Source organism: Camarhynchus parvulus, chromosome 3 (genome assembly GCF_901933205.1).
Source record: "Camarhynchus parvulus chromosome 3, STF_HiC, whole genome shotgun sequence".
Lineage (NCBI taxonomy): Eukaryota > Metazoa > Chordata > Aves > Passeriformes > Thraupidae > Camarhynchus > Camarhynchus parvulus.
In genome coordinates this window covers 61,602,326-61,620,560 of record NC_044573.1, presented here as the reverse complement: position 1 = coordinate 61,620,560, position 18,235 = coordinate 61,602,326, and the positions used below count along the sequence as shown (strand labels likewise).

At 38.9% G+C, this 18,235-nt stretch overlaps 1 protein-coding gene across 3 annotated transcripts in view; it reads left to right on the top strand.

Annotated features, from left to right (window-relative positions):
• NKAIN2 (sodium/potassium transporting ATPase interacting 2) overlaps positions 1-18,235 on the top strand; it is a 517,183-nt gene that overhangs the window by 93,671 nt on the left and 405,277 nt on the right. The gene's annotated exons all lie outside the window — the stretch shown is intronic.

Here is an 18,235-nt window from a genome sequence, read left to right as displayed (position 1 = left end):
CTTGGAAGGAGGATATGGATGAGCATGGAGAGACTGCTTAGAATGCAGTAATGGTTTATGGGGAATGTCAAACTGCACTTAGCTGTCAAAGCTCATAATTTCATCCAGCAGTGGACAGCGCTACTGGAGTTTGCACTTGTGGAGGGATAACAACTGTTCTATTTCCTTTGGAGAAATGTAGAAAAGCATCACATGCAGTGAAACTGAGCCTTACAGGATGCATGTAACTGTCATCCTGGTTATAAATAAAATACAACCTAGAAGAAGGTAACCTATTATTACTGAAATACCAGTTGTCTTGGTTTGGAAAGACAGGAGTCTGCTAAGGAAGGCAGGAGCTTCTCCTGAAATTGAGAATGTAAACTCTCTCTACTCTTCTGAATTGCTACAATTTTAAATTAAGGGGCTTTCAGGCAAAGATATGGGAGCAGGCAATAACAGTTCTTTAATAGGGAAGAAATAAAAAGAATAAAATAAACAATACAGTCTACTGGAACAACACTGACAGAGTCAGAACCCAACTTGACACCCTGTTGGTCAGGGTGTTGGTGGCAGTCCGATTGAAAATGTGGCTGCAGTCCTCTGAAGTATCAGGTGTGGTTCTGTTGGAGCAAGGGGGTTCTGTAGAGAAGGATGTAGTCTTCTTCTGAAGATCTAGGAGGAAAAGGCAGCTGCTGTTCTTCTGGGGAATTTCGTGGAGAAAAAAACTGAAACTGCAATTTCAGAATTTCGGAGTATATGGGGTAGCAGTGCTTGGCTTTTCTCTTTGGGCGGAGCATCTCACAATGGGATGTTATAGTTCTTATCAGTCATGCACCGATATTCAATAGTCTGTTATCAGCGGAGGTCCCCTCCCGAGGAAGGTGTGAATGTGGTCATTCAAAGAGAGAGATAAGGCAAACTGCTCACTTGACAAGGTAATCAGCCATACAGATGGTAATGGAAAACATCTTGCATGCAATCTTCAACACCAGTGTTGTGCTGGAGATGCTGAGGGGTATGGTCAGAGGGAGTAAGTTCAGCTTAGTGAGCTGAATCTCTCTAGATTGACCATTTGCTGCAATTTATATTAGTAGGCAAAAGGCAGCCTTCTGTGATTATCTTCCATCTTGTCTGAGAAGTCTTTAACAGATAGATGTTGTTTATTTGGATTTCAGCAAGGCCTTTGACACTGTCTCCCACAGCACACTCCTAGACTGCTGGCAGCCTGTGGCTTGGACAGAAGCACTCTCTGCTGGGTTAGGAACTGGCTGCATGGCCAGGCCCAGAGAGTGGTGGTGAATGGTGCTACATCCAGCTGGCAGCCAGTCAGCAGTGGTGTCCCTCAGGGTTCTGTGCTGGGACCAATTCTGTTTAATATTTTTCTTGATGACATGGATGAGGGTTTAGAGTCTTTCATTAGCAAATTTGCAGATGACACTAAGCTGGGAGCCTGTGTCGATCTATTAGGGGGACAGAGGGCTTTGCAGAGGGACTTGGAACGGTTGGATGGATGGGCAGAAACCAATGGGATGAAGTTCAATAAGTCCAAGTGCTGAGTCCTGCACTTTGGCCACCATAACCCCCTGCAACGTTATAGGCCGGGGACGGAGTGGCTGGACAGTGCTCAGGTGGAAAGGGACCTGGGGGTGCTGGTTGACAGCCGGCTGAACATGAGCCAGCAGTGTGCCCAGGTGGCCAAGAAGGCCAATGGCATCCTGGCTAGTATCAGGAATAGTGTGGCCAGCAGGAGCAGTGAGGTCATTCTTCCCCTGTACTCGGCACTGGTGAGGCCACACCTTGAGTATTGCGTCCAATTCTGGGCCACCCAATTTAGGAGGGATGTTGAGATGCTTGAGCGGGTCCAAAGAAGAGCAATGAGGCTGATGAGGGGCTTGGAACATAAGCCATATGAAGAACGACTGAGGGAACTGGGGTTGTTCAGCCTGGAGAAAAGGAGACTCAGAGGTGACTGAGTCTCTACAACTTCCTGAAGGGTGGCTGTGGTGAGCTGGGCGTCGGTCTCTTTCTCCGGGCAGCAACAGACAGAACAAGAGGACACAGACTCAAGCTATGCCAAGGGAGATACAGGCTAGAATTAAGGAGGAGGTTTCTCACAGAAAGAGTGGTCAAATACTGGAATCATCTTCCCAGGAAGGTGGTGGAGTCACCATCCCTCAATGTGTTATAAAAAAGACTGGATTTGGCACTTGGTGCCATGATCTAGTAGAGGTGTTAGAAGATGGGTTGGACTGGATGATCTTAAAGGTCTCTTCCAACCTAGAAATTCTGTGTTTCTGTGATAACACAGAGAAACCAAGAAAGGAGATAAAGGTAAACTGCATTAACATGGACAGCTTCCAGTGCTGCTGCTTGCGCATCAAAACCCTTAAAGGATCTTCAGTCTGGGCCTCTGACAGACAATGGGTAACAAACATATTTCCTGCAGAAACAAATCATTTCTTCATCATGCCCTGGGAGCTACCTTTCTTACCTTGTTCGCATTACCACCATACACTGACACTGCAAAGCAGCAGTAAATAGGTAAATAGGGTAAAGAAGGTAAATAGGCAAGAAGTCAAGCTACCAAAAAAGCCCAGAAAAACAAAGACAAAAAACCAAACCAAACAAACAAAACCCCCAAACAAACAAAACTAAACACCAAAACCAAAACCAACCAACCAAACAAACAAAAAAAGAAAAACCAAAAAGCCAAAACAAACCCAAGAAACCCTCAGGACTGTCATTGTTATATGTACTGAGTAGTGTGATTTGGTGGGAGGAAGGTCCTGCTTGTGTTGCATCCAGTAGTCATTGAAAAGATTTCAGATGCATAAAGAACAGTTTGTTATAATGAATATTAATGAATGCATATATTGATAGATGGAAAGTTTTCTAAGTTAAATACTTATTTAAAGTATTTCAAGCAGACCATGAAATTAAGTACAGCATGTAGTCAGCCATGTAGGAAGTCCTCTTGACCCTTTAGGTAAAACTTAGAGTGTCTGTTATTTCTGTGTCAATTTATATGGCATGGCACCTGACCACATTACAAGTTTGAAATAATTTTAAATAGTTCTGTGAACAGGTTTCTTTAGATTTTTATAGCATTAGTCACAGTGTGTGTTCTGAGCACAATGAAGTGGAGAAGTAGAGGATTTTGTTTTGTTTTCGTAAGTGGTCTCCACAAACTGTTATTAAAAATGCTTTACAGAATGGCTTTTAATATCTTTTTCTTTACAGTGAAAAATAGATTTAATTTATGGCTATCTATTTACATCACTTCTTAAAATCTGCATAGTAAGATGGGGTTCTTGTTTGTGTTTTACTGCTGGGATTGAAAGTTTTGTCACTTTTAAGACTTGAAAGCTTTTCAGTTTGTGAGATGTAAATCATGTTAGTGTTTTCACACCCGCTACATTTAAATAGATTTAACAGCCACACTATCAAAACTGCAGATACTTAATAGTGAGGCTCCACATGAGTTTTTCTTCAATTCTCTGATAAAAAAATTATCTTTGTGTATCATCTGATTCTGCATTAACAGGGAAGTCTTGCTTTTTTCCCTTGAGACAGAAGATATGGGGTTTGAGCGTTTATTTTGATCTGTTAAACTAAATTCTCCTGTCATCAGAGTTAGTGCAGGACTTGGCACCTCACAGGATTTATTAACATAAACCAAAGGTGAGAGGTGAAGATGAGTTGTCTGAATTTGATCTTTTCTTTTAAAATAACAAATGAAGCAAAGCTTCAAAGAAGTGGAAACCACTGCTGAAGTAACTTGAGGCTGGACTGTTCACAGAAATTGCTAGCTGGTAGTCTGAGCCATTAAGAGTTAACAAGGTTGAAAATCTCCATCATGTAGAAATTCTATTTGAAGTGCATGGAAAAGCTTGTAGGTGCAAAGTTTGAGAGCATGCAAACCGAAACAACAGCATTTTTCTGATGGTAGTGGAATTCATTTGGGAAATACTACTACATCTACATTTCCTTCACATTTATTTAGAAGGTAGCAGCTTCCTGGTTTGGTTTTTGTATTCTTATCCACGTTTGGGTAAGAACTGAAGTGTACTTTAATGTGCTTAAAAAAACCAAAATCAACAACAAAGACTTCCTAGGAAATAACAGTAGTATTGATGCTGGCATTTGTTGTTCTCCCCAAATGTCAAGATATTCAATAATACACTCCCTGAGAAATCAGAAAGTGTAAACTGGGGAAAATAGCAGAAAGACAGTTTCTATAAGGCTTTAAGGATAGACCCACAAAAAAGGCCTAACTGAGGTGGGAACATAAATGTCCTCTGAACACAGTGTCTGCAACAGCTTTTGAAGCCAGCTAGTACATCTGAGCTCTAGCAAGCCATTAGCTGAAAGGACAACTGCATGCATTTTTAATGCGCCTCATTTGGATCCTTCACATCCTGACCAGTGTTTGTGACTCCTTGAAAACACTTTGTAAAACTATTATGGTATTTTTGTTTAAGAACATTATTTCTGTTTGGAGAGAAGCCACTGAATAGAATGGAAATGTTGTTCAGATCTTTTTAACATGTTGCAGATAATGGAAGGAGTCCAAACTGGTATTTTGAAAAAAGTATGCAGATACTTCTGCTTGAACTTTACCTGGAAAATAATGTCTTTCATGATGCAGATGTTTATGTGTATGCAGATATAAACATTCTGGGTTTTTTTGCTGAATGCCGGTGTCAGTGACAAAATGTTATTTTATAAGACTTCACAGTGGTGGGGCTGGGCAGGGGCATAAGTGCAACCCATTTTTTACCATCTTTGTACATCGTTAGAAATGAGAAAACAGCAGTGCCCAAATAGATTTACAGCAGTATGGCAGAATCTCAACCCTGCTGAAGTAAATGGAAATTTATAAAGATTACAGTAGTATCAGGATTTGATTTTTAATTATCAGTACTTACAGTTTGTTCACGCAATGGTTTCCCTGTATAGATCAGTAATTGCTCGCTGCCTCAATAGTCTTTGTTCAATTATGTCTAGGAGAGAGGAGTTCCCTAGAGCAGCTGATATGTGATGAGCTCTTTTATAGAAGCTGACCAGTGCTGCCAAGGATTTCACTTATGCTGCCAGGTCTGATTTTTAAAAGGGATCAGAACCCAGTGAGATAATCATGTTAATATTTGGTGTTGAAATGAAGCTGAACATATCTGAGAATCTTGGCCCAGGTTTGAGTTGCAAACTGTCCTGTGAATTGTTCAGATGAGAAGACTAGCAAGTGACAGGAATGATCTTTGCAAACTAATGAAATGAAACATTCAGTAAGAAGCAAAAATATCTCTACTGCCCAATTAAAAGTTTTTACTTAAAAGTAATCTTTTTCCACTTGGAGTTAATCTTAAGAACGTGGAAAAATTCTTCACAAGTGACAATATTTTCTATAACTAGCTTTTAGTTTAATAATATTCTTATTTTCATAAAGGTGAGAGACGTGAAATCCCATCCTGATGAAGTGAAAGGGATTCTTGTTAAGGTTTTGTAGGATACTGGGGTGGTTGGATTTCTGTCTTCATCTTGGATTTTGTTGAAAATCATAGGGAGGATAGTGCTTGGTGAGATTTTTTTGTTTGTTTCTTTTTTTAAAGCTCTTGTGTCCTGGAATATATAAGATAAGGAGAAAGCAAAGTTGTCTGAAAGAAAAAATATAAAATTGTTTTTGATCTATTCCAATAAGAGCTTTCTTTTCCAGAAAATTTCATGTTCTTGAATGTTGAATCAATGAAAACGAAGCATGTATGGATAACTGTACATGCACTCAAATGACTCAAATGGTTACTCAGGTACTAAATGAAAAGGGGAACATAAAATATTCCAGGCTAGAAAGTTAAAATATTAATGAATCATGAGTTACAACATCATGAGATGTCTAAAAATATCTTCTATATATATTTTATTCAGGTTCTGCTAACAGGATTTTTGGTAGGAAGTCAATTTCTCTCTAGCCTTTGGTGCTGTCAAAGTAACTATGAACATATGTGTAGTTTTATACTGTCATCACAAAGTAGCATCATACTTAAACCAATAAAGAATCTTTGTTTTAAGTTTCTGTTCCAAATATCTGAGTAATTGTGCAAACTTCCACAGTATAAAGTGTACTTGGGTGTGATGAGTTGGACATGTATTGTCGAAACTTTTGTTATTACTTAGAGTTTTGTTTTTGCAAGAAGCACAACTGTTGTGAGAGAACAGAGGAATAACACTAAGGATATGTCTTGGAAAGGGTTGACAGCCCCTGCAGTTTTATACCGAATTTGAATTCACAAACCCACTGCAGATGAGAAGGTGCATTCAGTTGGATTATAAATAGACTGTAGTTAGCTTTGAAATGCATCCATTTTATTCTGAGCTTCCAGAAAAGTCCTACTAATATGTAGCTACAGTGAGAGCTCTAATGTTGGTAATAAAGAGAAAATGACAGGAGTTTTATTTGGAGTCTTCTGACAGCTGTAGAAGAAAAAGAAATCCATATGTTGTTGTGGCGCCTTTTTTTCCCCCCTACAAACAGTGAAGGAGTAGATTAAAAAACTTTCCATTCTCAGAAAACAGATCTTTGTTCCTAGAGAAATGTACTTGGTGTGACTGGAAATGTATACAGTTCTTGGGTCCTTTTCTTCACTCTTCCTTTCTTGTGCTCAGATGCAGCAATCCCAATGTCATCCAGTAGAAGGCCAGTGCTGTTCTTTCTTGTGATCTAGGGGAGGTGGAATGGCAAGACCTACGCTTTTGCTTTTGTCAGAAGAGCACTCAAGTACCTCGAGGTGATACTCACCTGAACACACTGGTCAATGCAGCATTTTTGTGATGCCAGCGCTATGTGCTGCCCAGACCGAATTAGTAAATTTTGTCTTGTAGGGGATGACTTGGATCCAAGGGTCACCAGAGTCTGTTTAGAGTACCTGTAGAGTTGCTATCAAAAGAATATCCAACAGTGTATCCCTATCCTAGGTGGAACAGAAGTGTATTAAATTAAGTAATGTTGCTCTTTGTGTATTAAATAATAATTCTGTGTAATCTCTCCTGCTTGCCACCTGGAGCAAACAAACATTTCTTCTGCCTCCTTTTAAGTACATATTTTACTGACTGAATAAAGAGTCTGCTCTCCTCATACATATCTCAAATGTGGGAAATTTCGAATTCCGGTGGTCATTTTTAGCTCTTTGGGATGTGACTGAAACAGTCCCATCACCAAAGATGAGAAATGGTAATGTGTGTGTTTTGCTGCTAAACAAAATCAGAGCAAAGCACTGGTGATTCTCCAAGTAATTTGATGCTGCCTCAGAAGACAGATGGCAATGATAAAGCAGTGGAGACCTGACAGTCTTCAGCTTGTGTCAGCAGCATGCTGGTCTCCAGTTTTGGACTCTATCTAACCGTGTACTATTTTTAGAGAGAGCATAAGGATGCAAGGCAGTGCAATTACTGCCTTTGCATGGAGTGCAGAGGTCTTCAGCATTTGCACAATTTATTTTCTACACAGCATGATGGGTTTCCCCAACATGGATACATGACTGCTTGCACACTCTGGGATTTGTCTTTGTAAAGTTATGAGAGAAAGCGGACACAATATACAGTCTAGTGTTGCAGATAGGATGAGTTTGTGCCAATCTGGTGGTCAGCCAAGGTCCTTCAGCATGTGGAGGATTTTCAGGTAGCAGGTAAGCTGGTGTATTCCTAGGTAGACACTGCCTGATAAACTCTGAATCTTGTGGGCTTTCTACAGCACTGATATAACCACATAGACATAAATAAAAACAGCTGAGTTTAATCTGTAAAAAGGAGAGACTAATGGTATTCCTTCTAAGAACATACATACTGTTTAACTGATGCCATGAGAGCTCTTCACCCCTTGACATGATCATTTTTATAGCTTCTGTGCTGCTATGGGTTTCCATCATAAAGTAATCAAAAAAACCTATTTAATTTGCTATAAATTCTTTTGTGTTCATGTTCCTTTTTGTTTGTCCAAAGCCAACTGCAAAATTTGTGGTTCTGTGGGTCATAAAATCTCTCATCACTATATGAATCCAGTTATCAACATTATTAGAAATAAACTAACGTGAAACATTACAAAACTAATACCAAACAAAACCTAGCAATAATTGCCTGTGTTCTTTCACCTCATATTGCATTCTGTGCAATTTTCTTACTCTTCCTCAAGTTTCCAGACACTCTTTTTCTCAAGTCAGATCTCCATTCTTGCTGGGTGTTTATCAGTCTCTGTTCTGATGCCTGTCCCTCTGTCTTGTTCATAACAGATGCCAGAGCTGTGAATTTTTTAAGGCAACTGCAGCCATTGTAGTTGATGAAATGTTTTGGGGCAATATCAGGCCTCACATACTAAAGCAAGAATGTGGTCTTCAGTTTTCTTATCTCAAAACACTGAAAAAAACCCCATACTGTTATTGCAAAATATTCTACTAGTCTACGCAAAAGGCTATATTAGCCTGAGAGCATGTTTCTTGTGATTATTTTCCCAAATTAACATTTTCTTTTACAAACCCGTCTTCCAGTGTGACTGTTCTAATGCCATTGTGCCACTGCTGAGTGTAGTGCACATTTATGTAACAGCCTCCCTTGTAGAGTTTACTTTGGAAGTTAGATGAAAAAAATTATATGTAAATCAAACACATTTGGCCATTGAGATACAATGAGCATAGACTATAATGATACCACTTTTATGACCACATTTCAAAGCACAAGTACACTTCATCTCTTTGATCCCTTTGTTCTAATGCTCAAAATAAATGTTAGCCACTCAATAAGATTCTATAATGCCACATGTAAAGTTGTTTGTTTTTTTTTTTTTAACCAAGGACCTAAGAATCTTTTTCCATTAAACAAAAAATAGTAACAATTTGACAAAGAGGACTGGAGCTTTGAGATTTTTTTCCGCTGTTGCAATAATTAATTGCAGTGGGGCATCAAAGCATTCTATTCTATTCTATTTGCAAGGAACGCAGTTGTCACTCAAGACAAGTAATGAATTCATATATTTACATTGCAATAGCTAACATGTCATGATGATACATATTTTCTCTGTAAAAATGTTTGCTTAGCTTCAGAAAACCTTCTCTCCTTCTAGGAAAAGGATCCTCTGTTTGGTGGTCTTTCTTTGATAGCATGCACAGCAAGATATTTAAAAGGAAGTGGATGTCCAGGGTGTAAATGAGAGTCAGAGAGTTCCAGTTGTGAGACTTTTGACTGGGATCTTGGGGCTTGAGCTAATGAACCCTAGACACTTTGTATATTATCCAAACACTGGATGGTGGGAAATCCAACTGCTTTGACTACTTGGAGTATTTCTCTTCTCAGTGTGAGACTTTTGGAGAATATTTTGTATTTCCTATAATTTCCTCTCCCCTGCATGAATTTCCTTTTTGCTTGTACAAGTTAAGTAAAGCTGACTTGAGCCCACTCATGCACTTTTTTTTTTGCTTTTCCAAGCAAACAATCTCTCATCACATCTGTAGGGAAACTTCACAAAGGAGTCTGTAAAACTGAGGAAAGCCAAACCAAAACTATAAGTGTGGATTAACTTGTTTTAGTATGCTACATCAGAAATAGAATTTAAATTAAAGGCTTATAGATGCATTGACTCTACTTAGCATTTATCATGAGCTATTTGTCTATTATACGTGAATAGATGCATATTTCTTACATAGATGCTATACTTAGTTTTATTGTAGTGGTGCTAATTATCAAAATATCTCTATTTAAAACTGAAAGACATCTCTTCGAAGAAGTTTCTGTGCTTTATTTTAAACCTCTGCTCACACTTTTCCACCCAGTCCAGCCCCCAGCCAAGCAAATCCAGCATATTCAAGGCTTGTAAATGTTTCTCTTAGATTAGGGATTCTTTTGTGTTCTCTTTCCCTTCTTTTAAATAAGGAAAACTGAGATATGGAGAAAGGTTAAGCTGGTTGGTCAGCAGGGAAAAACACAGAGCAATGCTGCACTGAATTTTGCTTAGTAGTGTTGCATGATTTGACAGTGTCGTTACCTATTGGGTAGTCGAGGCATCATCAACAGCCTTTGATAAAAAGGCTGGAATCTGGTTGGGTTTTTTTCCATTCTCTCCATTTTGACGCAAACATACCGTCCAGAACATTGGTTACCCTTTCTTTGGCTTAGGGAAAGTGACACAGCTTCAGCAGGAAACTGAAGCTCTCCTGAAGTACCTGTTGATAGAAACTTTTAGGTCTTCATATGCTTATCTACTCCTGAGCATGCTTATATCTAAATGTGTAAGTTGCTTAAAGTGATGTTTGTTGTCAAGAAGGCCATTTCTGAAATTTGTCAATTTTATACTGTTTATTGTATCTCTGTCCTCTGCCTTTGCCTCATAACCTGTTGTGATTCCTATCATTACTATGACTAGCCCAGGAAGGTATGACTTCCTTGAATATTTTTACATGGTTTATGAGTTTGTAAAGACTCAGGGTTTTAACTTCCTTTGCTTGCTTTGTATTTTATCTGGCAGAATTCATGTGCAAGGGAAAAAAACTAGGTGATCCAATCTGTTCACTGTCTCTTTCTTGTACTCCGATATCGGTGGATCATTTTGTCCAATATTAATGTTCAATTAATTTGACTGTACTTACTAAAAAAACAGCTATGGTATTTTTAACCCATAATTCTTGTATATTGTTAACATTGAGTTGTCTGAGACTGTGACAGAAATGCCTGATCAAAGCGTTAAGGACCTGTTCAGGAGTGTTCTTTTTATTTTCAAGTAACAGGAATGTTCTTTCTATTTTTTAAGTAATAAGGATGCTTCTGATAGAAAGAGCCCAGCCAGAACCTCCTTACACAGAAATGGCTGGTGGTTAGAAGCAGGATCTGATTTATGTTGGGGACCTAATTTTGTGTGGAGTCGCTAAAGAAGAGAAATGAAAACCCCTTCCCTTTCTCCAACCCCTGCTGTGCTTTCTGCGAAGTTAAGAGCAATAAAATATTTTAAAGCTGTCCTCAGACACCCTCATTTGCCTTGGAAAGCTTTTATTGGTAAGTGCCTGCTGGTGGATCCTGTAGTTTTGCAGGCTGAGTTCCCTGTAGCACAGCAGACTGAGCAGCGCCCTGCACGTGTGATATATCACCTTGATGCTAGTCAGCCTGTCTCATAAGCTGGAGCGTTTTACTGGTTGATTTCATAGTTCATTAAAAGACTTGCATTCTCCTCCAACAGCTGAGTGGCAAATAAAAATACCACTGGCTTGCAGAGACTGTGCTACTAAGTAATTCTAGCCTAACTGGCCATGCCTCTAGTAAGCAGTAAAATTGTTAACTGTGACAGCACCATTATTAGTAACGTCTCATTCATCTTGTATCCCCGTTCCTTGAATTGTACTGCTTTTTCCTTTGCTTGTTATTTAACATTATTTTAAATTATTCTAAAAAAGAAAAAGGAATGGATTTAGTTCATTTCCTTATGAAAAGTTTGAGGCTCTGTCTTCAAATAATTATGTTCTCAAAATGTAGATGGAAAATAAAACTGAATAATTTACTTATTTCTGAAAGGGATTCTTATGCAAGGCTTGATTTACCTTGATTAACAGCAATTTACTACACATTTCAAAATGTGTTGCTAGTATTTGTAGCTCAAAATAGAGATACCTTAGAATTCCCTACTGTATTGAACACTGCATTGAAGGCTGCAGGAGCTGTTTAATTTTTGGAGATACAATAAGATTTCATTTCAAATAGCTTTAGATAATAACCAGTGAAGGGATTTAGTGTTAAACTTATATTTAGTCTTGTCATTTTTTATAATCATTTCCTTGGCTAACACCTTCAAAATGCATTTTTATCAAAGTAGTGTGAGGCTTATGAAGTAAATATAATTTCCCTCTTTTTCCTGGAAAGGTTTAGGGTTAAACTCAAATGGTGTAAGCAAAATGTTGGCTTCATGATGTTGACTAAAAGCATTCAATGCTTTTTCAAAAACCTGAAAGCACAAGTAACAGTCTAAAGCAGGCCTTTTAGGTATGTTTTTCTATAAGAATAAGAGGGATTTGGTTTTATTTTTTGTTGTCTTCCTTGGAAAAACAGATCCTAAAATGGCTTCCAGAAATCATAAAAAGAAGTGTTGCTGGTATAAATGTGTAGAATTAAATAGCAGTTTTTTTCCTTGTTTTTAATAATTCTACTTCTCTGTCTAGCACTTATGAAAGATTAACCAGAAGAATGGTTACAGTGAACCATACTGTCGTGGGTTTACAGGAAATGGGTTTTCTGAGAATGGAGTGGCCAGAGGCCAATAGGTGTTCAGATTCTGAAACTGGCACCTGTTTTGACCAGTGAGGTATTTGGATACGCCTCTGAGAACACAGGGGTTAAAAGCAGAGCTTTCCCTTGGGACTTCCTCTTTGGGTTCCGGCTGGGGAACTGGTCAGATCTCTCCCCCTGTCCAGCTCTGCCGGCTGGGCGGAGGAGGGGAAGGCCTTCAGGTGAGCCGAGTTTTGGACAGAGAGGGGGTTGAAGGCCCCTCAAGATGGAAGGGTGGTGGGGGCACCAGGAGGCATTGGGAAGCTCTCTCAGGAGAGACAGAGAGAGAAGCCCCGAGAGGATTTGGGCAGCCCCTCCGCCGGGAGAAGCCGGCGCTCAGCGCATGGGCTGTGGCCTTGAAGGCCTTGAAGATGGCAGCATGCCCGACTTGTGGAGAATAGGGGGAGCATGGAGAAGTTTGGCCACTTTTTAAGCCCTGTTTGGACAATGGAAACCTTACAAATGCTGACCCTCCTGGAGCTGAATGAGAAGAGGGATTAGAGATGAGATAAGAGGAAATGGGGCCATGAGAGAGGTGGAGAAGAACCTAAGGGTGGGAAGAGATGGAGTGGCTTTTTGCTGGACTTTTCTTGTATTGCCATGGGCAGAACTTTTTTCCTGTAACACAGAAACTGCATCTAGGGGGAAGGCAATGGCTTGGAGCCAAGAGAGTTCAGTGTTGTTTTCTTGAGACCCCTCAGCCCCAGGGGGTGACCAGATTTGGGGGGGACAGTGGTCCTGAAAGTGAGAGACTGTGCTTTTTTGGAACTGGGCACAGCATCCTTAAACGGGGAACCCTAGAAGCAGCTCTGGTCCATGTGCAGTGGTGAGAGCCCTGGGCATGGAAGGAAGAGGTCACGACAGCAGATTGTACTCCGGGCGGTGCCACGAGTGACACGGAAACACACAAGGTTTCAACGGTGTTTCCAGGGGAAGGCTATAGCACAAGGAAGACTCCTCTCGATGAACTGAGGATTGATTGTCTGAAGGGTGGTGATGGATTGAGAGTTGGGAATTTGGGGGAGAGATGTATTGTATTGGGAGAATTTGGTGGGGGGAGGAGGAAATGTTTTTTGCAAGGTTTTCATTTTCCCTGTGTGTGTTTCTTTTTATATGTAGTTGTAGTGTAGTTAATAAAGTTTTTCTTTCCTTTATTCCTAAGCTAGAAGCCTGCTTGGCTTATTTCTTGGTCACATTTCACAGTAAACACCAGGGAAAGTGTATTTTCATGGGGCACTGGTATTGTGCCAGTGTCAAACTGTGACACATGCCTATAGTAAATGATATTTCACCTTAAGGTTTTGAACAATTCTTCTGCAAATATGAAGGATCTTTTTGCCTGTTGTCAAGAACAAGCCATTGACCATCCCTGGAGATTGTGCAAGGCACACAAGCTATAGTGTAATTCTAAGTACAGCAAGGTTTGAATTTTTTACACATTCTTAGGGAATTAGTTACATCCTAGGGCTACCCTCCTTTCTGAACTTCTTCCTTTTACACTAAACAAACAAAGTTTGGTGGAATCAGGTATACATGAACTGAGGAAAGCATTGCTAGCAGGTTAGGACATAATGGCAGAAAATGTGATGGTAATTCCTCTGCCTTCCTACCCCAACAGCCACCCTCCCATCAACACAAAATAGAAGACAAACCCCAAAACAAACAAAGCAACAGAAAACCAAACAAAACACCAAACAAACAAGAAACCCAATCAAACAACAAACCAACCCCAAAAAAACCAAAACCCCCCAAAAAAACCAAACAAAAAAAAAAAAACCAAAACAAAACAGCCAAAAAACCCCAACCTACTAGCCAAACAAAAATCCACTTAACAGATAAAAATTAAGATATTCATTTTTGAGATCTAAAAGGAACAGAAGGAAGAAGTGGACACTCCTGAACCTTTTTTTCCCAATATTTTGCCTTTTTTTTTTTTTTTTGGCGATCATTTTATTTTTTGAGAGAGTATAGAAACATCTTGAAGCACAAGCTGTCATGACACTAGGTACATTTTAGTGGGTCATTCATTTTCAGAGGCACCAGCTCTTCCACTGTGTATGTGACTGCCATAGAAATAAGGTAGCCTGCTAAGCTGCCAGGTGCCAGGGAGATTTCATGCAGTAGGGGCTGGGTGTGTTTTAGGACCAAGTTATCTGTACATGCATGGGCAGGAATAATGATTAGGAGCCAAAAAAATCTACTTGATCTCTTTGCTTTTGCTTCCTTAGCATTGGTATGCTTAATAATTTCTACTCCACAAACTTCCATAGGGACAAAAAAGTGAGATTGACACAACCACCTTGCTGTCTCTGGATAGCAGATTTTTAAATGCAGCCCATTAGAAAGATTAGGGAAATATTGGGCAAATGCTTTACAACAGGTTGGTCTGTGAGCAGTGTGTGAGGTTTTTCTGGGTAAAACACAGTGACGAGCAATGAAAAAATTTCTGCAGGAATTAAAAATTCTCTTGAGGTAGGAGTTGAAGCACATTTCCTAAATAAATGTAAAAGCAGGTACAAGACTGAAGCATGAGGAAGTTCTATAGGAGAATGAATTGTATTAGCAGCAGGGTAACTTCAGCCGTTCTTTTTGGTTGGTTGGATTTGTTTGTTTGGGCTTTTTAGTTTTTTTTTTTTCCCCCAGTGTTTACAGTGTTAAGGACAGATTCTTTGAAGCAAAGCTTTACTGTGTGAGTCGAGGCTGGATAAAGAAGTGTCCATTTAGAGCCTGTAATTTTTTTAAAAGATTAAGCAACTCTCTAAAATGTATAAGACCAGGCCTATCAAAGATTGCAGCTGGGTGCTCAGGGTAGTGGCAAGATCAGGGTACTCTTGTGAGATCTGAAAGATAAGCCAGAAGGAAGCTGTCATCCAACAAGAACATCATAGCAGAAAAATGAAATAGCGAACTGCCATAACTTTTATTGCTTAGAAAAGATAACACAGCATAGAGATTCTGTAAGTAATTGGCACATATGCATGGTTATAATGGTTAAATAGTTAAAAAAATATGGGTAATGCACTGTTTCTTAGATGTTCTTGGGCTGTTTTTTATTGTTTCTTTCTACTGTTGCATATAATGAACTTGATTTTTTTCAGATTAAATAAGAAAATACATTTTTAAAGTATCCAGGAATAGCACTGCCACTGTTTCAAAAGTCTAGGTAGAATTAGAGATTTTGTGCTTGTGTTTGTCTTTAAAATGCTGTATTGAAATGTGTGGTTTCGTGATAGAGGATAAAACGTCTTGTCGTAACACCTTTTCATGGATTGCAATTGTCTTATGAAATTCCCTGTTGGTTCAGTGTATGCTGGATCAGGCTCACAGTAAATAAACTTGGAAAAAGATCTATAAAATCAGTCAAATGCATAATTTTTCTTTTTAAAAAGAAAGAATTACTTTAAAAACCCCACTATTATTTGTTTAAACCTCAGTTGTTTTGGTTTCTGTTTTTTTTACTTCAATATCAAACAGGCATTAGCATACATTCCTCTGAATGAAGAACTTAGAAAAAAAATCCCTTCAAAAAATGCTGCCCTGTTCTATTTTTATTCTATAGTTTGCTACATCCACTTTAATTAATCTAATTTTATTAGTATATTGAATGTTAAAAGAAAAGTAGGTTTTTGTGGTTTCATTCTGATTCATTGAGCTGCATCTCATAGTTCACTGTCATTACAGAAAATGTAAAGCTGTTCCTGGGGTCATTCTGTCTTTTCATATGCTCTTAAAATTGTCTGCACTTAGGAGTTTTTCTTCTAGACCTAAGTTGGAACCACCTGCTTGGGAGATAAAGTGCATTTCCTTAGGCTCAAAGTCAGCTTCCAATAGACTGCTGCCAGACCTTATTTCTTACAATTTTTTCAACTTAATTTTTCCTGATGTTTCTCCAGATCATGATTTTTCTTATTAGCTCCTCTCCTAATGGTACCACACCACCTGGGGTGCTTCAACACTTCATTTCTACTCGGGCTGTGTATTCTGGTTCAGTGATGCAGGTTGATTCCCATTCATCAGTAGCACAGTATAATGCCTTCCTGAACAAATCCCCTACTTTCCTAATGTACCAAATTACTGAAACCAATTTTGGCCGCCTCTTCACATTTCTTAGGCTGATCAGTGACTCTTGAAACCTCTTTTTGGCTTCATGGAGCAGCAGACCTGTCATTTTTATACAGGCAAACTAAACTGAAAAGGAGCAACCCAGGTGCCTAAGCAGAGGAATACACAACATATAATCTAAGACATAACAGAGGCTGGGCAGCTAGGCTCTGTGATTAATGGGAAACACTTCAGGACTGGCAGCTGGAGAACACTCAGGATACTTTAAAGCACTAGATACATGTCTTTAGGGTCTCAAATGACTTTGCATAATTCCTGCTCTGAAATAAAGCGTTATTGCAGTTAAATGAAACTAAAACCACTCAGTCCAAAATACACATTTGATTTTTTTTTAATTCAGTTATTTTAATGGTCATAGTTGCAATGTCTATTCTAATTGCAATGTATAGACTTGAAAAAATGTGTCTGTTAGCTCCTGAATGGTTAGGTCCTCTGAAAAATCACAAGAAATATTTGAGGTATGGCAAAAGAATTTAAGACACAGAATGTCAGAAAAGAGCCCATTGGTTCTAGTTAACATGGAAGAAAAACTTTTAACACAGTCATTCTTTCTGAATATGCTGTGGTCCTTCACTGGGGGGAGGTAAGGAAACATTATTAAAATATACACACTCATGCACTTTAAGCTTTACTTCTCTTTAAGCTCCCTTCAGCCAGAGGAGTTAAATAGCACTGTACTATTATTAGAGAATTTAATTTTCTGGTCTTTGTACTGCTAAGCCATTTTAATTTCCTGATAGTACCAAAATATAGACACTTGGAAATTTCAGGTTTCACTTTCTTGAAATTGTGGAAGTATTTTTTTGTAGAATCCAGGCTTTCAGAGGATGTCCTTTTTTTCATAAAAGATCCCAATCTTGAAGGGAGAGTGCTGGCAGAATGAATATCGACTTGTATTAATGTTGGAAATAAAGTAAGGCTGAAGCATAATTTTCTTTCAGTGAAGCAATGAAAACGAGAAGAGATGCTTAAAAAATGCTAATGAAAGACTCAATTATGAAGAAACTTCAAGACTCAAAGCACCCAGGAAATTGCCACTTATTCATATTGCAGTGAAACACATTTGGTCCTATTGGGTATTTTTTTTTCCATGAGCCAAAGACATCATTATTTCAACTATTTCATAGCCTTGACTCCCACACACAGCTGCACTGGTATTTGGGGTTGGATGTGCAGGAAGAAGCAACACTGTGGCAAATATCTCATCTTTGCCAAACATGTTTAGAAAAAGAGAAGAACTTGGTGTGTCTTGGGAGAATGAGAAAAATAAGTAGGAAAAGTTGGACATACGGTGACTTCTGTGCTCAAGGTTTTGTTTAGGAGTGCTATCTACCCTTATATGTTGTTTCATCTGTTCTGCTTAATGGATAGATTACACAAAAAAAAGAACCAAGTGAAGCCTTATGCTCCTTGGAATAAGGTTTTTGTCTGTGAAGTGACATGTCTGTATTAGACAAAGCCCAGTAACAATTAGCTGATAACTCTATTCTGAGTGTTTTCACATCCAAGTTTGAGATAAAACAGCATTTAAAAGGCTGTTTAAGCTACTAATGATATCAAGAATATGTCATGAACATACCTAAAGTTACGAGCAGAGCTCTTGTCCTTTCTTTTTACTATGGTTCCAGGCAAAGACATCTGGAAAGATGTGGCTAGTTTAGTGACCAGTGTTACTTCACACTTGTTCCATTTATAGACTAGATGAAGAACTGTTTGCTAGTGGCTCTATCATTAATGACAAACACAAGCCCACAGAAGAAAGAAACTTCTAAATTATTAACAGCCTGATCAGCAACTCAGTTGGGAATTTCACTGGGTCATGAATGCTGACAGGTTGTCAGGG